At 43.0% G+C, this 24,530-nt stretch overlaps 1 protein-coding gene across 4 annotated transcripts in view; it reads right to left on the reverse strand.

Annotated features, from left to right (window-relative positions):
- LOC124039593 (dipeptidyl aminopeptidase-like protein 6) overlaps positions 1-24,530 on the reverse strand; it is a 389,264-nt gene that overhangs the window by 151,257 nt on the left and 213,477 nt on the right. The window lies entirely within an intron of this gene.

The raw sequence follows: 24,530 nt of genomic DNA on the forward strand, positions 1-24,530 counted from the left end.
ACAACAACACGGAGCACAGTGTCCTTCGCTCCTGCTTGCCGCAGTAAGGAGAGGGAAGATGCTACACTGAACAAAAATATGCAACATGTAAAGTGTTGATCCCATGTTTCATGAACTGAAATAAAAGATCTCAGAAATGTTCCATACTCACAAAAAGCGTATTGCTCTCACATTTTGTGCACAAATATATCCCTGTTTGTGAGCATTTCTTCTTTCTCCAGGTGTTTGATATCAAGAAGCTGATTAAACAGCGTGATCATTTCACAGGTACACCTTGTGCTGGGGACTATAAAAGGCCACTCTAAAAATTAGCAGTTTTGTCACACAACACAATGCCACAGATGTCTCAAGTTGAGGGAGCTTGCAATTGGCAGGCTGACTGCAGGAATGTCAACCAAAGCTGTTGCCAGATAATTTAATTTTCATCGCTCTACCATAAGTAGCATCCAACGTCATTTCAGAGAATTTGGAAGTATGTCCAACTGGCCTCACAACCGCAGACTACGTGTATGGCGTCCTGTGCGCAAGTGGTTTGCTGATGTCATCGTTGTGAACAGAGTGTCCCATTGAGGCATTGAGGTTATGTTATGGTCAGTCAACAGACAACAAATTGCATTTTATTGATGGCAATTTGAATGCACAGAGATACTGTGACGAGATCCTGAGGCCCATTGTCGTGCCATTCATCTGCCGCCATCACCTCATATTTCAGCATTATAATGCATGGCCCCATGTCGCAAGGATCTGTACACTATTCCTGGAAGCTGAAAATGCATACTCACCAGACATGTCACCCATTATGCATGTTTGGGATGCTCTGGATCGAAGTGTGCGACAAAGTGTTCCAGTTCCCGCCAATATCCAGCAACTTCCCACAGCCATTGAAGAGGAGTAGGACAACATTCAACAGCCCAGAATCAAGCGCCTGATCAACTCCATGCGAAGGGGATGTGTCGCGCTGCTTGAGGAAAATGGTGTTAACACCAGATACGGACTAGTTTTCTGATACACGCCCCCTATTTTCTTTTAAAGGTATATGTGACCTACAGATGCCTATCTGTATTCCCAGTCATGTGAAATCCATAGAATGTATTTAAATTAAACTGATTTCCTGATATGAAATTGTTGCATGTTGCATTTATATTTTTGTTCAGTATAGATAATGCAGTTAATATATGGGGAGTGTTTGCACTGCAACACGCTCCTACTTGCCACAGTAAGGAGAGGGAAGTAGCTAGATAGTGTAGCCAATATTAGGCCAGGGTGACAGTTAAAGCACATTTATTGTAGTGATTTTCACCAAAAACGACTAAAGTTAAATTTTTGTAAAAAAAGAATAGGAAAATAACAATTACTCAGATTGAAATGGAATGATTCTGAACACTCAAGTCCAAATTTCAAGTTTTAAATTCTCCCGGAAGTTTCCCAAGCACAAACTAGATGGGGACGGCTCATCCGGACGGCTGACTGAATCAAATCCGTTTGTCTCGACTGAACTCTCGCTGCGCAACAAACGTCATAAATTTGGGCACCAGGCGTGTCCGTATGGCCTCTCTCCACTCACACACTCACATAATCAGTGGCGATATTAGCATGTAAATCTTGGTGCTGCAAACTCCCCAAAAAGTTTTTAGATGCATGCCAGCAACGCCACTACACAACACAACACTGAACAATACATTAATTGCACAATAACGGTGAAAAACGGTGCCCACAAACTGTTAGGGCCTAAATAAAAGTTGTCCCAACAGCAGAGCTTTCTTTTCAGCACATTCAGGCTCATTTACTGCCTTTTTAAAAAACAAAGCTGATATGGCTGGCCTGCTTAAACAAATGTGGTTTCTACTGACAATTGAGATGAACAAACTATGGCATAATGAAACAATGAGCAGATAAGAGGCAATCCGTAATTTAGATTAAGACTTTAAAGAGCGAGCTAGGACAGACGTAGTCACTTATGAAATGTAGAGCGACAGAATTCAGAACATGGGCCATTCTTACAGTATTCTTCCTGTACACCAAGTCAGAACCGTAGGATAAATAAAGGTGGCATATAAGCAGACAATTAAAGCTTACAATATTCAATGATTACATTTCTCTAAAACAGGATATAGGCTTCCTGTGCACCAGAAAGTCGGAACAGTAGGCTAAGTTATGAGGGGGAAAGGGACCAAATTATTAGGGTGAGGATAGGACTGTTGCGGTGCCATATTACCACCACACCGGGGGTCACGAGTCATGAAGGCAGTCAAATTCCACGTGCTCATTTAGTCACGGTAATTAGGCTTCTCTGTTGCTGCTGATGGTCATTAGTAGAATACCAAAATTGGTACTCAGCACTATTGTCTCTCTAAAACACTCTGACATCAATGCAAATGTAAATTCAAATCTAATCAAACACTTCATTAGAGCCCATGAGCTCATGTTACGCAACATTTCTATAGGCTATTGTCATGACTGTCCATGAGAAACCAAATAGGTCAGATCAGGTTTGCGATGAATAACTTCAATCAGACCCCCTCTCCCCATAGAAGTGGGGGACTAGATCCAGACTTGCGCTCTCAAGATTCACCAAATTATTTTTTATTTATATTTATTTAACTTTTGTTTAGCTAGGCAAGTGAGTTAATAACAAATTATTATTTACAGTGATGGCCTAGGAACAGTGGGTAAACTGCCTTGTTAAGGGGTAGAACAACAGATTTTTACTTTGTCAGCTCGGGATTTGATCTAGCAACCTTTCGGTTACTGGCCCAACGCTCTAACCACTAGGCCACCTGACGGAATGTTCTTTGTTCCAATAGACTTGTCCAGCTGAAATTCTAACAACAAATACTGGAACAATATTTCTAACATAGAACGTGGGGAATGGTCAGAGGCGATCTATAGAACACTAATGTAATTTTGTTAGTTATTTTGTGATGTCATTAAAATTTTTAGAAAGGAAATACTGTAACTTGGAAAGTATAGCGACTATATATACGAAGTGTCCATACTCTGCGTTGTGCATGTAATATGAAAAATTATGAAAGTGTTTTTGTTAAGAGAGGGATGTGATTTGAGAAGCTGTAAGAGAGAGTTTTTTTATAACTTTGCACAGTGAGTAATCACCACCCTGAGTGAGGTCAGAGAGCATGTCCATCTGTCGGAACTTCCCCTTTTGAGCAAACTGAATGAATTCTGTGTTAAGAAAAAACTCATTAGACCAGAAAGACGTGAAGCTGCAGCTGCACGTTTAAAGTGGTTTGATTCTAAACACGAGGTAGAGACGATAAACTCACATCCCGGACAATCACTGGTACGGCTGATTAGCTGTCCTATGTAAAGTATCTTCGAAAGTGAATTTAAGTAGGGCCATCCTGTTACTCTGCTCAAACCATCGATATGACTGGCTAGCCTATCTTCAAAGAAGCTTCTTCAAGAGAGAATGGAAGGAAAGAGAGATCGCCGGCGAACCCAGGCATTTCACGTAAATACATTCATGATTTCTTACTCAAAGCTTGCGGCGGTTCATGTGCATATGGTTACTGTGACACGACTCCAGCTACCATAGTCATAGACTGTTCTCTCTGCTACCGTACGGCAAGTGGTACCAGAGCACCAAGTCTAGGTCCAAAATGCTTCTTAACAGCTTTTACCCCCAAGCCATAAGACTCCCTAACAGCTAATCAAATGGCTACCCAAACTATTTACATTGTCGTCGTCGTCCCCCTCCACCCCCTCTTTTACGCTGCTGCTACTGTCTGGATATTATCTATGCAGTCACTTTAACTCAACCTACATGTAATCTACATGTACATATTACCACAATTACCTCGACTAACCTGTGCCCCCGCACATTGACTCTGTACCGGTACCCCCTGTAAATAGAGTCGCTACTGTTATTTCACTGCTGCTCTTTAACTATGTAATTTTTTACTTATCCATTTACCTAACACTTATTTACTTAACACTTATATTTCTTAAAACTCCATTGTTGGTTAAGCGCTTGTAAGTAAGCATTTCACTGTAAGGTCTACACCTGCTGTATTCAGCGCATGTGACAAATACATTTTGATTTGATTTTTGATATGGTTACTGTAACAGTCTGTAATTTATTTCTCACACAGAATAGGTCAAATTTTGTACTATGGGGGATAGTAGATTGACATAGGCTAGTGCTTTTGCTGTTCATTAGGCAAACTCATCTTGCTGGCTGACGAAAGTACATTTTATTTATTTATTTTTTATTTCACCTTTATCTAACCAGGTAGGCCAGTTGAGAGGGAACAAGTTCTCATTTACAACTGCGACCTGGCCAAGATAAACCAAAGCAGTGTGAGAAAACAACAACACAGAGTATGACATAAACAAACGCACAATAAATAAATAAATAGAAAAATCTATATACAGTGTGTGCAAATGTAGAAGAGTTGTGAGGTAAGGCAAAAAATAAGCCATGGAAGCGAAAAAATTACAATTTAGCAATAACACTGGAATGACAGATGTGCAAGTAGATAGAGATTCTGGGGTGTGATAATGATGTGCAAGTAGATAATAGAGATACTGGGGTGTGATAATGATGTGCAAGTAGATAATAGAGATACTGGGGTGCAAAAGAGCAAGAGGAAAATAAACAATACGGGGGTGAGGTAGTTGGGTGGGCTATTTACAGATTGGCCGTGTACAGGTACTGTGATTGGTAAGCTGCTTTGAAAGCTGTAGCTTAACCTCTCTTGGGTAGGGGGCAGTATATTCACGTCCAGATGAAAAGTGTGCCCGAAGTAAACTGCCTGTTACTCAGGCCCAGAAAAGCATATAATAGATGTGGATAGAAAATTTTAACAGTTTTAGAAACATTATAATGTTATGTCTGTGAGTATAATAGAACTGATATGGCAGGCGAAACCCCGAGGACAAACCATCCAAAAATAATAATAATTCAGCCTACCACTATTTTCAATGGCTGTCACTTTTATTATAAGGCCAAGTCCTCCCAGATTGCAGCCAGAAATTGTAGTTTATCTAGGTGACTCCCATTTTGGCTGTAGTGTTTCCAAGCACGTGAATGAGAGCGCGTTCTCTTGTATTTTTCTCCGGTAGAGACAATAATGATTCTCCGTCTTAAATTTGATCGTTTATTTACGTATTAGGGTACCTAAAGTTTGATTATAAATGTTGTTCGACTTGTTTGGAAAAGTTTATTAGTAACGTTTGGGATTCTTTTTGTATGCATTTTGATGGAGTGAAACTGGGTGAAATATTGACTGAAGCGCGCCAGCAGTTTTTATGGATATAAAGGACATTATCGCTCCGTAATTTCCGCTGGCTGACCCACCACCATGGAAAGCATTGAGCTATGCTGAAACACCTGCACTGTGAAGCTGCCTTACTCAAGAAAGCAAGAGGCCATGTTTTTAGGGCGGCTTTATTAATTCAATTATTTATTTTTGACATTGTTTGCAAACAGATATGGGACACGTATTAATGCCAAAATAACATGCTAAACAGGAGGGGCACAAAACTGGTGGGGTTCTGCTCCACCTGCCCTGAATGACAGGTCACCACTGCACATAATTGTATGCAATACGTTTTTAATATCTATTTGTCTTTGTATTTATTATGGATCCCCATTAGTTGCTGCCAAGGCTGTTCAACTCTTCTAAATAAAGGGTTTTCTAGCTTTAAGAGTGAGATCTGCACCGTTAGACAGAAAGTGTAAAGCTGTAGAAGATTCATTGCCATAGGTGATGCAGCATTCCAGATGGCTTGAAAGGGTAGATATGCTAAACAATTCTTGAAATTGAGGCATCCAGGTTGCTCGGTTAGAAAATAGATAGTTGAACCATGCATACTGTAAGTATCTTTTAATATACTGTATCTCTTTAGGGCTAATGTATGCAGCGGAGAGAGCTTCAGCGGAACAGAACATGAGAAAACAAGTCTAAATTGGTGCGAGGGGAAGCAGTGTATCCAACCAAAATGTTCTTCCTTGAATTTAAAGTCTCTCAGTAACAGCATTCAAATAAAATAAAAAAATCCTGACAGAAGTGTCTAAGATATTGAGCACGCAACTAAGATGCAATTATCATGACTAGAAATGTCAGTTGTTATCAGCGGTCATGATTTTACATAACTTCTGTTCTGTTGTGTCATAATTACGGCATGCAAATACTTTTTATAGACACACTTCATGATATTACTGTAGCCTATAAAAAAAAATACACTTCAGACATTTGAAGACAAATTCAAATGAGCTACACTAAGGGCTCTATTTTAACAAACTTAACACAATGGTCAATCTAATCACTGGGCGGTAGAATACTGTTGGGTCAGGGGATGTGAAATATTTTTGCTATTTTCACAAGTACAATTATCAGTGCAGTTGCTGGCATTGGCGTGAAAGAGCTGGGTTTTGATGAATAAACAAGTTGTGAGTGTGTCAAGGCTCGGTCCCTCACTGGCCAATCGGAATGTGCTCCATGGCTAAATACTGTATGTGGTTGCTTCAAGTTGTGTATTTACAGTGTTTTATGTATTGCCTTGGAAACAACTTCACTTTTAGTCTGTTATAGTATGTTAAACAGCTTACAGAAACAAAATAACTAAATGTATACCTATCCCATCTTTGCTAAATATGTTCACTTGAACCTGTTGTTCCACTGTTGTAAGTAATTGCATAGCTTCAATATTGAAATATATACATAGCATGCACACTGATAAAGGGGCTAGGCCTACTATAAATTGCATTATGGCTGAGCATGGACATGCCAAATGTTGTCAATAAGCAATATTAAATTCACTAAAAAGAGAGCAAATAATTACAATCAAATTCTAAACAAAACAACAACCTAATTGCTTCCAGTGGCCATATAATATTAAAACACAGACTATGGAGGGTTTTACGCACATCTTTCCCAGTAGCTGGACAAAGATCCAATATAAAAAGAAAGAGAGAATGTCCACACCATCATACTGCTCCCAAATATAATGTTCTATATACATATTGGAACCACATTACACATCACATTCACATTTCTCCATATTGTCTGTGCGCCACAGACGTTCTCGACACAAAACCAGGACAGTGAATCATTCTAATAAGTTTGGTTTTGATAAAATTAAATGAAAAACAAGCAATCTGTTTGTTTCATTCAACAACAATAAATACATGTAAATCATTTTAATGATATCATAAAATCACCAGGATAAAAAAACCATTGAGGCATTGCTGTTGAACCAGCCTGTCACGTTCTGACCTTTATTTCCTGTGTTTTGTATTTAGTTAGTATGGTCAGGGCGTGAGTTGGGTGGGCAGTCTATGTTTGTTTTTCTATGATTTGGGTATTTCTGTGTTTCGGCCTAGTATGGTTCTCAATCAGAGGCAGGTGTCATTAGTTGTCTCTGATTGAGAATCATACTTAGGTAGCCTGGGTTTCACTGTGTGTTTGTGGGTGATTGTTCCTGTCTCTGTCTCTGCACCAGATAGGACTGTTTTGAGTTTTCACATTTCTTGTTTTTTTTTTTGTAGTCAGTTGTTCATGTGTACCTTAACGTATTAAAAAGAACCATGGACACTTACCACGCCGCATATTGGTCCTCTGATCCGTTTCGCCTCTCCTCTTCGGAAGAAGAGGAGGAAATTCAATACACAGCCTTCGTTATAGTAGGCCTAAGGTTAGCCTACATGGTGCTTGGGTTTTAAAAATATGAAAACGAAAACAAACAATTGTTACAGGAAAATCAATTTGAAACATGAGGTTCACCGGTATTCATCTCTTGTTTCAGGATAGGCATGGACTAGGGATGCACATTTCGGTACGTTTTGCTGCCAACTAACTGACCCTCATTAACCATCAACCTTTTTTTCCCTCCAAACAGTAAAATGACATGACAAACAGAAAATACTTTCAGAGATCTGTATATAATGACAAGATGATTATGTTTCCGCCTTAACAATGGGAGTCGTCCCAAGGCGATAAGGCAGCTTAGGTCCAAAATAAGCCCATAGAAAACATATTGGGCTTATTTTGGACAGATTTTGGCGAGAGTGAAACATCTCGCTTTGCATCTTACTCTCTAATACTATGCATGCATACAAGGACCGGAAATGTTTCATTAAGAGCTTAATTGAAACATGCAACAATAGCAAGCCTATCATCTTACAGTCAAAAGGTTACAGTTTATTATTGAACAAGCAACTCCTGTTAATGAAGCAGCTAATAAAACGTCATATTCAAACATTTGTCAAAATGCAATATTCGGAAAATGCCGATCTAAAACAGACGACCTAATGTGAGCAGTTGTGACAGAGATGAAAATCTCTGTTAGAAATTTAGAAAGAGGGGGAGTCTAATAGCAACTACTACGGTGGTTGCTAATATGACTCGGATTGTGCCTTTGGCTTCTGGATAATGAAAGAAAGTTGATATGAAAACCAAAAGAACAGGAGAGAAATGCCTTTTAATGGCACGAGGAAGTCTTTATAAATGGATGGATTTTCGCAAGGCTACTTTGAAGGAAGGAAAGACATGTTTCATTATTTGAAGTAAAGTAAAATGTTCAGGTTTCAAACAATTATACTGCCTCAAGCTCGCATTGCAAAGTGTTGGGTGATGCGCTGATAGTCAATGGTAGGCAGGCCTATGCCCCCGAATGTTGAATGTAAAGGGCGCTTTAATTACGAGTTGAGATTAATAAAAATAGAGCTCTTTTTAATCGTGGCCACAAGTTAACACACGATTAACCTTAGAATTGTTATTTGTTGTGCATTGGCTGGGCTTACAAAAGCAGGTTTCACTCCAGTAGCCTACAGATGAGCTACTCTGGTGCTGTCTGACAGATGGTAGACTATTCCCCTCCTCAAACTCTACAATTTAATTGCACCAAATGATGCAAATTAACCAATAGACTGATAAGCATGATTGTTCAAATGTATTTTTAGCACCTAACCAATTAATGGTTAACCGACAACATTCCTAGCGTGGACACATGTAGCCTACATCATGGAGGTGGTTTTACACATGTCCAAAACGGGACCTGCATGGCTAAAATAATGTGGGCCTTCCTACAATGCATAGATAAAAAGGGAATGTCAACTCACTGTTTTGTCCCTCACAAACTTGATCTTTTAATAAAGCTTTGGTGAATAAGATTGATTTTCAAGCGGTCTCAGGGGCCAAACTGTGACAATACAGAGGTGGATGCAAGATGCAAGCAACGATGGTTTAATTAATACAGTTACAGCAGCAACAGGACAGACAGACTGTACTCAGACGGAATCCGACCCAGGGACTAGGGCGCATCTTCCGATGATAGCGTGCTGAGAAATCCAGTGGAGCATGCTAAGAAATCCAGAGGAGTGTGTCCGGAATGGGTAGGAAGGAGCACAGCAGATAATCCACACAAGGGCGGCGAGAGAATGAGCAAGGACACACGACACAACCTCAGGGAAGTAACAACGATCTGACAACAGGAAACACTGGTTACAGAACATATAAAGGGAAGATAAGTGGTTCCAGCTGGCGCAGACAATCAGGCCGAGATTGGGAACCACGCCCAACCAAACACGGGAGAGAGAGAGAGGGAGGCAGTGGATTCATGAACCGGACTAATGATCCTGGTGACTCTGAACGGGCCGATAAATTTGGGGGCAAGCTTGTTCGAAACGGATCGGAGTGGAATGTTCTTAGTAGAAAGCCACACTCTTTGGCCAACGACGTATACCGGAGGCTTCGACCGGTGGCGATCGGCCTTAGCCTTGGTGCGCGCCCCCACCCGGAGAAGAGTCTCACGGGCTCTGCTCCATGCGTGACGGCACCTCTGGATGAAAGCGTGAGCGGAGGGAACAGTGACCTCTGACTCCGTACTGGGAAAGATAGGTGGCTGGTAACCTAAACTACACTCAAACGGAGAGAGACCCGTGGCTGCCACTGGCAACGAATTGTGAGCGTACTCAACCATAGAGAGTTATTGACTCCAGGAAGAGGGATTCTTAGAAACCAAACATCGCAACACTCTCCAAATCTTGGTTGGCCCTCTCCGTTTGACCGTTGCTCTGGGGATGAAACCCTGAAGACAGGCTGACACTCGCTCCCAGTAACCTACAAAACTCTTGCCAAAACTTGGACACAAATTGGGGCCCCCTGTCAGAAACTACGTCCATCGGCAGGCAATGTAAGCGAAAGACGTGATCCACGACAGTTACCGCTGTCTCCTTGGCAGATGGTAATTTAGGCAAGGGAATAAAATGAGCCGCCTTCGAGAACCGGTCCACCACGATCAAAACAACCGTCTTGTCCTGGGAGGGCGGGAGGCCGGTAACAAAATCTAGCGCGATGTGGGACCAGGGTCTCGAAGGGACCGACAGCGGTTGGAGTAACCCATCTGGGGGTCGATTAGAAGTCTTCCCAGTGGCACAAACCGAGCAAGCCAAGATAAAACTGTGAATGTCACGAGCCATCAGTGGCCACCAAAAGCGTTGCTTAACCAAAAAGCTAGTGCGGCTGACTCCTAGATGACACGCTACGTTGGAGCAATGCCCCCACCGAATAACATCGGACCGACACCCGATTAGGTGGGCAACCGATTAGGCGGGCAACCGGGCGAAGGCGTTACCCCTTCTAAGGCCGTTTTGACCCTCGATCCAACCTCCCATGTGAGTGTGGAGACCACTAGGGTCCCGGGTAGGATGCACTCGGGAGTGGATGGGCGTCCGGAATGGTCAAAAATGCGAGAAAGGGAATCGGGTTTGACATTCTTGGAACCCGGGCGATACGAGAGAGAGAAGTCAAAACGTCCGAAAAAGAGTGCCCACCGCTCCTGCCTGGAGTTGAGTCGTTTGGCGGTTCTGATATATTCCAAATTTTTGTGATCGGTCCAAACTATAAAAGGTACCCCCGAACCCTCTAACCAATGGCGTCACTCCTCCAGTGCTAACTTCACTGCCAACAACTCTCTGTTGCCAATGTCGTAGTTGCGTTCCGCAGGTGATAACCGATGGGAAAGGAACACACAAGGGTGCATCTTGTCGTCAGAAGAGGAACGTTGAGAAATTACCGCACCTACCCCCACCTCTGAAGCGTCCACCTCCACCACGAACTGACGCGAGGGATCGGGAGCTATGAGGATGGGAGCCGAAACAAAGCGGCTCTTGAGTTTGGCGAATGCAGCCTCGGCTGTGTCGGACCACCTGAACGTCACTCTGGGGGAGGTTAAGGCGGTAAGAGGAGCGACTATCTGGCTAAAGTTGCGAACGAAACGGCGATAGAAATTGGCGAATCCCAGAAACCTCTGTAGGGCCTTACGGGAATCTGGGCTTGGCCAATCCACCACAGCCTTAACCTTGTCAGGATCCATGCGAATATCTTCAGTAGAGACGATGTAACCTAGGAATGGAACGGATTGTGCATGAAAAATGCATTTCTCCGCCTTGACAAAAAGTCCATTCTCCAACAACCTCTGAAGCACTCGTCTGACGTGCTGAACGTGTTCCTGGAGAGAAGAAGAAAAAATCAGTATGTCATCCAGGTAAACATATATGAACTGATCAATCATATCTCTCAGCACGTCATTGACGAGTGCCTGGAAAACCGCTGGGGAGTTGGATAGCCCAAAAGGCATGACCAAATATTCGAAGTGCCCTCTGGGGGTGTTAAACGCGGTCTTCCATTCGTCCCCCCCCCCTTATGCGAACCAAATGATATGCATTACGTAAATCCAACTTAGTGAACACGGATGCTCCCTGTAACCTTTCAAAGGCTGAGGACATCAACGGTAAGGGATAGGTATTCTTCACTGTGATGTTATTCAACCCACGGTAATCAATGCAAGGACGCAGAGATCCGTCCTTCTTCCCCACAAAGAAGAACCCCGCCCCCGCTGGAGAAGAGGAAGGACGAATGAATCCAGATGCCAGAGAATCAGAGATGTATCTCTCCATAGCCTCCCTCTCAGGAACAGAGAGTGAATATAACTTGCCTTTAGGCGGAGACTCACCTGGCAATAATTCTATTGCACAGTCATAGGGACGATGCGGAGGAAGAGAAGCAGCACGGGACTTACTGAACACCTCCTTCAGGTCGAGGTATTCAACGGGCACGTTAGACAAATCCACTACCTCCTCTAGAAACACAGAATCAGACACAGACGAACAAGCAGACACTAAACAGGACTCAAGACACTTGTTACTCCACATGGATATAGAGTTATGACCCCAGTCAACTCTGGGGTTGTGTTGGGTGAGCCAAGGGTGGCCGAGAACTAATGGTGCAAGGGGTGAGTCCATGAGTAGAAATGATAGTGTCTCAGTGTGATTGCCAGAAGTGATGAGTGTGATAGGTTCAGTGGTGTGAGAAATGTTGGGGAGTTCCTGACCATTGAGAGCGTTGACGGATATCTTGTGCGTGAGTGAGGTGATAGGAATCTGGAGCTTGTGAGCGAGCTTGAAGTCCATGAAATTACCCTCTGCTCCTGAGTCCAGTAAGGCTTGGGTGTCGTGCGTGTGGGTGGCCCATCTTAGTCTTACCGGGAGGAGAGTAGATGAGGTCTTCTCTGTGGTGACACCACCCGATAGTAGCCTCATGCTTACTACCGGGCCTGATCTTTTACCGGGCAGGAGTGGATAAAGTGGCCCGCTCTACCACAGTAGATACAGAGTCCTTGGGATCTCCGCCTCTCCCTCTCTTCCCGGCTGCATGGGTTCGTGAGCGGAGGCTGAACTGGCCGTGTTCCCGCCGCTGGCATGCCAGCCCTCCGTGTCGTTATACAGTCTGTTAGGGCATGCTCGGCAGCCAATACGACTCAGACGAGCGTCGACCCTCAAGGCTAGTTCCACTAGTCCATTTAAACTCCTGGGAAGGTCCAGAACATAAATCTCCTTCTGGATCCGGTCCTCCAGCCCATGCAGGAACATGTCCCACTGCGCCTCCTCGTTCCACTGACACTCTGCGGCCAGAGTGCGGAATTGGATGTATTCCGATACTGAACGGTCTCCTTGGCGAAGGTCAGCGAGTAGTCTGGCCGCCTCCCTACCCGCCACGGCCCGATCGAAGACCCTTCTCATCTCCTCGGAGAGTGTCTGGAAAGAGGTGCAGCATGGGTCCTGGTTCGCCCACACCGCCGTTCCCCAAAGAGCCGCTTTGCCTGATAGCAGTGTGAGTACGAATGCTACCTTAGACTGTTCACGGTTGAAGGTCCGTGGCTGCAACGAGAAATGCATGGAACATCTCGTAAGAAAAGCTCTGCAATAGTCAGGATCACCTGAATAACCCTCTGGTGTCGGTAGCCGTGGCTCTAGCTGGGAATCCAGCTCTGGCGGGGCGGGTTGAACTGCCAGTGTAGGTGGCGCAGCGGAACCCCTCAGATGTTGCAATTGTTGGGTCAGCTGGGATACCTGCGTCGCAAGGGCTTGTACTGCCCGACCTGTGCTGGAGATGTTCTCCTCTTTTTGGTCCATTCTCGTGATACTGCGGGAAATGAATTCGGTCAGACTCGTTGAACTCGCTGCATCCATGGTCTGGTCAGATCGTTCTGTGACAATACAGAGGCAGATGCAAGATGCAAGCAACGATGGTTTAATGAATACAGTTACAGCAGCAACAGGACAGACAGACTGTACTCAGACGGAATCCGACCCAGGGACTAGGGCGCATCTTTCGATGATAGCGTGCTGAGAAATCCAGTGGAGCATGCTGAGAAATCCAGCGGAGTGTGTCCGGAATGGGTAGGAAGGAGCACAGCAGATAATCCACACAAGGGCGGCGAGAGAATGAGCAAGGACACACGACACAACCTCAGGGAAGTAACAACGATCTGACAACAGGAAACACTGGTTACAGAACATATAAAGGGAAGATAAGTGGTTCCAGCTGGCGCAGACAATCAGGCCGAGATTGGGAACCACGCCCAACCAAACACGGGAGAGAGAGAGAGAGAGAGAGAGAGAGAGAGAGAGAGAGAGAGAGAGAGAGAGAGAGAGAGAGAGAGAGAGAGAGAGAGAGAGAGAGAGAGAGAGAGAGAGAGAGAGAGAGAGAGAGAGAGAGAGAGAGAGAGAGAGAGAGAGAGAGAGAGAGAGAGAGAGAGACAGTGGATTCATGAACCGTGATACAAACATTTTATCAACAGTCTTGACTAGGCTACTTGATCACATTGGGCATGACAAAAGGAAAACAGCCTTCAAATGAACAAAAATCTTAACGCAACATGTAAAGTGTTGGTCCCATGTTTCATGAGCTGAAATAAAAGATTCCAGAAATGTTGAAGAGTATTGGCTGGGCCTGGCTCCCCAGTGGTGGGCCTAGCTCCCAAGTGGGTGGGCCTATGCCCTCTCAGGCCCACCTATGGCTGCGCCCCTGTTCAGTCATGTGAAATCCGTAAATTAGGGCCTAATGAATTCACTTCAATTTACTGATTTCCTTCTATGAAATGTAACTCAGTAGAATTGTTGAAAATGTTGTATATTGCTTTTAGATGTTTTTTTGTTGCATAAATACGAAAAGCACATCTTGGTCCATGCTCATATGGGCAGTGTGTATCACGGCTGGATAGGCTGCGTTTTCTGCCGTCAACATTCATGACATAACCATCCGTGTTACCTCTTAAACCAGCTTTTAGTTGGTCTTAAATATCCCTGCCAGACCTCCCTGAAATAAGGACGTTGGATCATGATGTTTTTAAGGACACTCCTCAAATATTTCCACCCATCCCATCTGAGCAGAAGGGTGCTGATGTTAGACAGGTAAATTACAGAACCTAACGGTGGGGCTAGAAAATGCCAGTGCGCCAGTTTTTACGAAATTGCAAACTAACATGCATATGACACGAACACCAGGGTAAGAAAAGAACTATCCTTTTTTCAAAAGGTACCTTGAAACAAACCTATGACTACTTTCAATGCAACACAAGTATTATTAACATAAAGTTGATTTTACTATCTTACACTTCAGAGGGCTCTCAAACAAAGCATCAATGTTCACGTTTGGCCATGTTTGGTTCTCCCACAAATGAAACCCAATGTCATTTATTACAGCCCTGTGTTAATGAAATATTTCTGGGAAGAGACATTGCATTTAATATCCAAATACTGTATATCAATGAGTTACTTATACACATTGTGTATTGTAACATTGTAAATGTTAATTATACCTGTTTCCTTCCATTCTCCTCTAGTTCTTAGCAGATATTTTAGTATGTGCAGGCTGCTTTGTTAATGAAGTGTGGGCACTTTGTTTTGGTGAGGTAAATTACTCTGGAATCCCAAATGGTTGTCTGCAGTGTCAGACCCACATGACAAGCACACTGCTGCACAGTGGGAGGAACGCAATGTCCTTCAAACAGAGGGCCTACTTTTAGACTCTTCGCCTGCCTGCTTAAACAATTGCGAAGCAATTGAATCCCTTTCCAAGTGAACACAAAGTATCCTCAAACACTGAATAGTATAGACTTGTACACAATACACAAAACAAACTCTCACACACTTACAATCATACTCCCACAGACATAGACAAGTTAATATTAGTACAAGCACTACTAAGGCACTTCAGTGTGTCGTAGTGATCAAGCACTACTACACAACCAGCCTGCTCCTACTGTATTGATCACTGACAGCATGATGTATCAAGCCAAAAGGGATTGACGAATCAATGAACTCTAAATAAAAATATGCCCAACCTGAACCAGATGCCCCTATTGGCTGATGACTGATACTGTGCTGTTCAGCCTCTGTGTTTGCAACGTAACAAAATTCCCATCATCCTGCAGTGGGGGAACCTGTATACAAACCTCAACCCAAGTGAAGTTGACAAATGGACAAGGAGAGGATGATGAATGCCTGTGGCTTTGCCTCCGTTTAAACACAATTCCTTGGAAGTTACAGATTAATTGAGTGACGATGCCAACCTGCCGGAACAAATGGAGGCCCTAATCATTTCCCCCCCAGTGCCAAGATGGCTGCCAACCAAATGAACTGGAAAAAGGCTCAAGAATGATGAGATGTCGCCTACTAATCAATACCAATGCAACCTCAAAATACTGTGTCGATTGATCGTTTTGGCACTGGTAATAGCCTTGTAATCACTGGAAGTCATCACAACAAGGATTACAACGATGTATGGTGAATTGATAATTTAGTGACTTTCTGTCAGTGTTGATAACATACATCATGGAAAGTATATTCTGGTTATACAAAGGAGACTGATAAGTCTGTCCATGAATCCAGCAAGCTCATATTCCACAAGCTCATATTCATAATGATAGCCAGTGCTTCTTAAGTACATACAATACCTGCAGTGTTTGTTGTTACTTTAGAGTATACAAAAAGCACAGTGGAGGCAAAAAACAGCAGCCTAACAGTCAATTACACTACAGGGCCCAGAGGGAGAGTCCACTTTGATCTATAATCGTTATCTCAGTTATGGGGATGGTGAACATGGGAATAAATGCCTAATGGCCATTGGTTCAAATCATTCAAAAATAAAGGCAGACAAAGAGTGCATTTCCTGTAGTGTTTTTCTTGGTTTTACTTGTGTATAGCAGCGAGAGCAAAAGATGGTGATATACCAGACTTCAAAATCTGTGACGCCAACTGTACTATATGTTCCTGGCTGACTCGAGTACGATTTTTTATTGAGATTTATGGGAAGATCTAAAGCTTTAAATCCCACCGCTAGGGAAAAGATGTCTCTTTCTCTATGAATGTACATCTGTTGTTGTCTTGATTGGGACTCAGTCTTACAGAGCCATTTTGGATGCTTCACTAAAAGCTAAGAATAGCAATAGGGCTGTACATTATAAGGAAATATGTGTGTGTGTGTGTGTGTGTGTGTGTGAGTGATAAAACTGTACAACTTCCCAGCACACCAATCTGTAGGGGGAAATGGATTCTAAAATGGCTTTCTGAACCATATCAACTACACTCTTTCAGAATGTGCCTTGTCGTCGCATATGGCCATAACAATCTCTCAGTGTTACATTAGCTCTTCTAGCAAACTCTTCGATATAGAAAACCACCAGCGTATAGCATAGAACCCCTGGGACCAAGAGCATTGTTCTGTTACTATTGAAACAGAGAGTACTGTTTTGAACCTTAGAACAGAAAAAAAATACTCATGGTTATGATTGAACCAAAGGAATGTATGTACACATGTCACAATTCACAACAAACCATTACTAGACTGAAGACATATTCTGTCATGCATAAAATCTATCTGTGTTCATGCTGTGGCGTGTACTGCTGCTTGGATTGTATTATGCTACCCATGAATTACAAAGCGGGTACTACAAAACAAAGTATGTGAAATAAATGTGTGCTTGTCACAGGGTGTCTAGAAAATCCTAAAGCCTTCCAACAGATTCTTAGCATATGAATACTACTAGTGATCTCCATATACACTATATGAATACTACTAGTGATCTCCACATTCATCCATAGGAATACTACTAGTGATCTCCATATACACTATATGAATACTACTAGTGATCTCCACATTCATCCATAGGAATACTATACTACTAGTGATCTCCACATTCATCCATAGGAATACTACTAGTGATCTCCATATACACTATATGAATACTACTAGTGATCTCCAAATACACTATATGAATACTACTAGTGATCTCCATATACACTATATGAATACTACTAGTGATCTCCATATACACTATATGAATACTACTAGTGCTCTCCACATTCATTCATATAAATACTACTAGTGCTCTTCACACACAAACTCAGCAACAAAAAAAAGTCCTCTCACTGTCAACTGCGTTGATTTTCAGCAAACTTAACATGTGTAAATATTTCTATGAACATAACAAGATTCAACAACTGCGACATAAACGGAACAAATTCCACAGACATGTGACTAACAGAAATTGAATAATGTGTCCCTGAACAACAGGGGCTTCCAAATCAAAAATAACAGTCAGTATCTGGCCCTAGACTTCTGTGAAGTTATTTGGATTTTTTCAAATAATCTTTGAAAGACAGGGTCCTGAAAAGGGGCCGTTTATTTTTTTTGCTGAGTTTACATATGAATACTACTAGTGCTCTCCATTATTCAACCATATGGATACTACAAGTGCTCTCCACATACACTATATATCCATAAGTATGTGGTCACCCCTTCAAATTAGTGGATTCAGCTACTTCAGCCACACCCTTAGTTGACAGGTGTATAAAATCGAGCACACAGCCATGCAATCTCCAAAGACAGATATTGGCAGTAGAATGGCCTTATTGAAGAGCTCAGTGACTTTCAACATCACACCGTCATAAGATGCAACCTTTCCAACAAGTCAGTTCGTCAAATGTCTGCCCTGCTAGAGCTGCCCCGGTCAACTGTAAGTGCTGTTATTGTGAAGTGGAAACGTCTAAGAGCAATAATGGCTCAGCTGCGAAGTGGTAGGCCACAGAAGCTAACAGAACTAGACTGCCGGGTGCTGAAGCACATAGCGCGTAAAAATCGCCTGTCCTTGGTTGCAACACTCACTACCACGTTCTAAATTGCCTCTGGAAGCAAAGTCAGCACACTAACTGTTCATTGGGAGCTTCATAAAAGTGGTTTCCATGGCTGAGCAGCCGCACACAAGCCTAAGATCACCATGCGCAATGCCAAGCGTTGACTGGAGTGGTGTAAAGCTCACCGCCAATGAACTCGGGAGCAGTGGAAACGTGTTCTCTGGAGTGATGAATCACGCTTCACCATCTGGCAGTCCGACGGATATTTCTGGGTTTGGCGGATGCCAGGAGAACGCTACCTGCCCGAATGCATAGTGCCAACTGTAACGTTTGGTGGAGGAGGAATAATGGTCTGGGGCTGTTTCTCATGGTTCGGTCTAGGCACCTTAGTCCCAGTGAAGAGAAATCTTAACACCACAGCATACAATGACATTGTAGAGGATTCTGTGCTTCCTTCCTGTTTCAGCATGACAACGCCCTCGTGCACAATCGAGGTCCATACAGTGTGGAAGAACTTTACTGGCATGTAGAGCCTTGAGCTCAACCTCATCAAACATCTTTGGGATGAATTGGAATGCCGACTGCAAGCCAGGCCTAACTGCCCAACATCAGTGCCCAAGCTCACTAATGCTTGTGTGGCTGAATGGAAGCAAATCCCTGCAGCAATGTTCCAACATCTAGTGGAAAGCCTTCCCAGAAGAAAGAAAGCTGTTATCGTAGCAAAGGGGGAACAACTGATTTTGGAATCAGCTGTTCGACGAGCACCCTGAAGGCACAGTGATGGCGAAACGTTGTTGATTTACCCAATTAATTACTGGGAGTTTAAATACGGAGTTTGCAACTCTATTTTTTATAGTTTATTCGCCGTAAGTCAGCAACTCCACACAAAATAATTATTCTGGGTGTGCCCCAGTTTATGTTTTTTATGACAAGCAGTTGTCCACATAACTTTGGTCAAGTAGTGTACATCCCTATGAAGACTACTAGTGCGCTTCACATGCATCCATATAAATACTACTAGTGCACTCCACATACATACACATAATACTAACATATTTTATTCACACAAATCCTATTTTTGTAGAGCGCCTCCAGGTTCCCCTGTTCTTACTTGCCTGACCCAAAATGGTCTGTATCAGGTTATGTATTGGGAAAAGTAATGAAATGTCTGACCCTCTGACTGTGTGTCTCTGTGAGTGTGTGTCTCTGTGCGTGTGTATGTGTACAAAACTTCTCCACAGTGGTCCCCACATTAACAGGGCTCTTCTGACCCTTCATCTTGACTCAGGGAGGATGCATCGACACGCTGCTCTCCCCTGGGGAGAATACTGTAGAATACGCTGAGCTTGTGGATACGTATCAGTCCTCTGACCACTCAGACGTGAAATCACAAACAGAAGTGGACTCAGAAGCCATGGTCTGCATTACAAGCATCAGATTCGCTGGGGGACACGTCTATGGTGGCAGAGTGACTGATGGTTGTTTGTTTTCTCAGCCTCATTAGCATACTCTGCCCTATTGGTTGAGGATGGGGTTGATGCTAATTAGTCTGGTAATGACCTCTACCTTCTAACCTGCAGGTTTAGGAGAACATATACAAAGGAATTGTTGTCATGACAACTAAGTGCAGCTGCACCAACATGGTTTGTGGAGTTGATCTGTTAGGCATCGTTTGTTTTCTTCTGTGGAAGCACAAGTGCTTGCCAACCAATTTTTTCTGAAGTCATCACTATAATGCCCAAAGCAGATATTTTATTTGTGATTTTGTGAAAAGGTTGTTCTTAAATGAGAGAACATATTAGGCTATAGTGGAAAGAAATCAGTATTGATCATTAGCCAATAGATCAAAAGTTGATAGTCTATCGTCAGCTGTCATTGAAACATCATAGGTTTAAGACAACTCTGAAATATGCATTAGAAACACAAAAGGGTCTTCCTTCTTCAGTATAACTATTATGGCCCATGTTGACTCCAATGTATGTAAATTGTAAAGTATTTTGTCTGGAATGTCTTTTTCAGACCCCTGTAAGACTAGCTGGCGCCATTGGTGTCGGCCAATGGGGATCCTAATATATCAAATCTCACTGCTCACAGTTAGTTGTGTGACATTATATGGATGTCCTTTGGAGAGTGGACCGTTCTTGATTCACACAGGAAAATGTTAAGTGTGAAAAACCCAGCAGTGTTGCAGTTCTTAACACAAACCGGTGTGCCTGGCACCTACTACCATACCCTGTTCAAAGGCACTTCAATATGTTGTCCATCCACCTTCTGGAATGGCACACATACACAATCCATGTCTCAACTGTCTCCTTTAACCGGTCTACTCACCTTCATATTAACTGATTGAAGTGGATTTAACAAGTGATATCAATAAGGGATCATAGACTGACCAGGTGAAACCTATGTCATGGAAAGAGCAGGTGTTTGAAATGTTTTGTACACTCAGTGTAGATACTTGTCACTCTGGCCAATAGCACGTCGCAGCATCCAGTAAAAATGTTCAGCACCTGTTAACATATTTCAGCACCACTAAGGGCATCACATTTCAGGGACCATCAGATGCTCAGCCTGTGTAATAGATTTCAGCACCATTAAATGGACAGCTCCACCACAACTTTTCAGCCCCACCAATACAACAGCTCCTAGGACAATGACTCAAGACCAGAAATGTAATCCTATCCAGAATGCAGGGTATGAGATTTGGGCAATTCCACAATAACAGAATGATGACTTTATAATGTACAGTGCCATCGAAGGATAAGAAAAACAGAGACTAGGGAAAACCAGGAGCTGAGACAAAACGCTGGTAGGCTTGAACAAACAAGACGAACTGTCAACAGACAGACAGAACACAGGTATAAATACACAGGGTATAATGGGGAAGATGGGCGACACTTGGAGGGGGGTGGAGACAAGCACAAGGACAGGTGCGTGACAACTGTAGTCCTTGTGAATAGAGTTGTATGGTTTGTTTGTCTCAACATCACTCTGGACATTTTCACCTAGGGGTGTACTCACTGTGGTTGCCAGCGGTTTAGACATTAATGGCTGTGTGTTGAGTTATTTTGAGGGGACAGCAAATTTACACTGTTATACAAGCTGTACACTCACTACTTTACATTGTAGCAAAGTGTAATGTCTTCAGTGTTGTCACATGAAAAGATATACTCAAATATTTACAAAAATGTGAGGGGTGTACTCACTTTTGTGATATACATATATTATTTTTGTTAATGAGTCATTTGTGCTAAGAGGAGCAATTAGGGTTAAGCGCCTTGCTCAAGGGCACATCGACATATGTTTCACCTGGTCGGCTCGGGGATTCGAACCAGCGAATTTTCCAGTTACTAGCCAAACACTCTTAACCGTTAGGCTACCTGCCACCTCAGTATACTAATACAGAATAATTGCTGCTATTCAAAAAGGCCAAGGCTAGTAATGACAGCACTCCCCTTCTATTAAATATGCTATATTATTTTGAGCCAATGGGTCACAGGCTTCTTTCTGCTTTCTAGCAAATGAAGGGAAACCCAGGAACACACAATTACCTTACTAATTTGCATCTTCCAGCCTGATAGAAATGTACATCAACAATGCGTTTCGACGGAATAGCAATATCCAAACTCCGCAATCCCGTTCTTAGTAAACCATGAACAGTGCTATAATTTTGGATGAAGATGAGCTTTCCCTAAAGATGTATGTTAAGTGCTACCTTTAATCCTTTATGTCACATTTAGGTCATGCAAGGTCCTTCCGTACGACCCATTTCCTTAGTGGTTAGGACCTTCAGATGTGTGTTTGCGCGCAACAAATACCCTCTGTGTTATGGCCCCAGAATACCTTCTTGATGCTCAGACAAAAAAAAGAATGGATTGGATTTTCATCATCTCCCGTTCATGACCAGTCACCTATATCCACAATGACTTTAAGGTTGGGCTGCATGTGTGGCTCTCTCTGCTAGGATAAATCACATGTGGGGACACAATATTTCATAGAGAGGGCTCGTTTTTTCCATAACTCTGGGCCTCTTTTCAGCCAGAATGTGTGTTTAATCCCTCAGAAAAAAAAGCTATGTAGTGAATTTGTCATTGTTGTAAACAGCTCTGGGCTTTAAACACAGCCAGTGGTGTCATGACAGAAATGTTGGTTTGTGGTCTCCTGCTCAGACACTTAAGGGGGAAACATAGCAGGTGGAAAATAAGCCAAGCTTCCTATGGTAGGTGAGTTAATGCAGAGGAGAGGGTGCCAGTCAGAATCAGATAAGAGCAGGCCCAGGGAATAAACATGTAAGCTACTGTGAGGGGGCAGAGCATCCACACTCACTCCACAGAAAGAAGCGGTGAGAATGTTCAAGATGAGGGACAGAGAGGAGGAAGCACACTATAGAGGCCACCATAGAATGGCAGTAATCTCTTTCATTACAGTGCTGTGTGGGATGAAAAGGAGGAGAGGAATGGGTCACAGTGAGGAGAAGGGACAGAGCACAAAGTTGAATGGAAAGGGGATGATTCATCACTGGATTTAAAGTGTATCCTGAACCCACTGCTGAAATACTGCAATAAGGTCACAAAGACCTTACCTTCACCATAAGAAACATATAATTGGGACTGTTCAAGAATATGCAACGATACAGAACGCTCAGTTAGAAAGCTATCGAGGAGAACAAGTATGATTTTTTTGTCATGTAGAATATTGGTTCCGGCTCTATTCATTCTATTTGTGTCTGCAATGTTCAGAATGTTTCACCACTGTGCTGTATTTAATGTATTGAAGGTAGCAACAAAAATGTTGGTTAACATCACAATAGTTCTCCAACACCTCACCACAAGCCCCATTGTTGAATCACAAATCTACTGATTTAAGCAAGTGCTCAAACCTCAGAAAGAACTTCCAAGGAGTGTACCCCGGACCTGGGCAGTAATTATGCGTTTCAGAATTCCAGATAAGCAGCGGCTTGCTCCAGTAGAGTATTCTTTTGTATGAAGACGATTATGAATATTAAAGCTGAGATTGACGGCAGGGGAATACCTCTGAAGCACAGGAGGTTGGTGGCTTCTTAATTGGGGAGGACAGGCTCGTGGTAATGACTGGAGAGAAATCATTGGAATGGTATTAAATACATCAAACACATGGTTTCCAGGCATTTTATGCGATTCCATTTGTGTCGTTCTACCCATAGCAGCCTCAATAAAATACCTCATTATAAACTCCTCATCTCATAAGACGGAAGATAAGCAAATGGCAGGAGAGGGATTGAATACTGAAATAAAAAATCTGCCTTTTTAAAAGAAATCTAACTTCCTGAAGACTGTGCATATCAGTATTCCAAAGCCTTTTTAAATGAGCCCAGATTAGCTCTTATGGAGCTGACAAAATGGGCAATGACGAAGGGAAGGTGTGCCAGAGCACATTCTGAATGGTATTAGTTTTGAAAGAGCTTCTATCTGTCGAATCGGGTAGACACAGTGCTATAATCTGCAGATCCGCCCGACAAATTGACTGTAGAAGCAATAACTGCAGTGAATAATGTAGACAGATGGAAAAATATATATATATATTCCGTAAAGTGCACTCAACTCTCATCACCAGAGAACTGCAGTGCCAATGAAAGTAGGGAGTCAGGTTTCCTAGGTAATTTTGGCCAAGATGGAGAAATGTGTGTGTGTGTGTGTGTGTGTGTGTGTGTGTGTGTGTGTGTGTGTGTGTGTGTGTGTGTGTGTGTGTGTGTGTGTGTGTGTGTGTGTGTGTGTGTGTGTGTGTGTGTGTGTGTGTGTGTGTGTGTGTGTGTGTGTGTGCATAAAGGGACAGCGAACTTGGCGAGGTGTGTTCAGGTAAATTGCTCTGTAATTGTAATTGCTTTACTACAGCTGCTTGCATTAAGCGGTAGGAAACGGCCTGCCTTGTTTCTGGCAGGAGAGAACATAAGGAAGGTGTTAATGAAAGAGGGGGCTGATTGCCTTGAGCAGCCTCTTTCTCTTCATCTAACTGGCTCTTCTATCTCCTTCGCTCAGGCAACCATCCAGATGCTCAATTGCTTTGGCTTGGAGGACTTGACCTTCCCATGTTTCCCGGGGAGGGATGCCGACTG

The sequence above is a fragment of the Oncorhynchus gorbuscha genome, linkage group LG07, assembly GCF_021184085.1.
Source record: "Oncorhynchus gorbuscha isolate QuinsamMale2020 ecotype Even-year linkage group LG07, OgorEven_v1.0, whole genome shotgun sequence".
Classification (NCBI taxonomy): domain Eukaryota; kingdom Metazoa; phylum Chordata; class Actinopteri; order Salmoniformes; family Salmonidae; genus Oncorhynchus; species Oncorhynchus gorbuscha.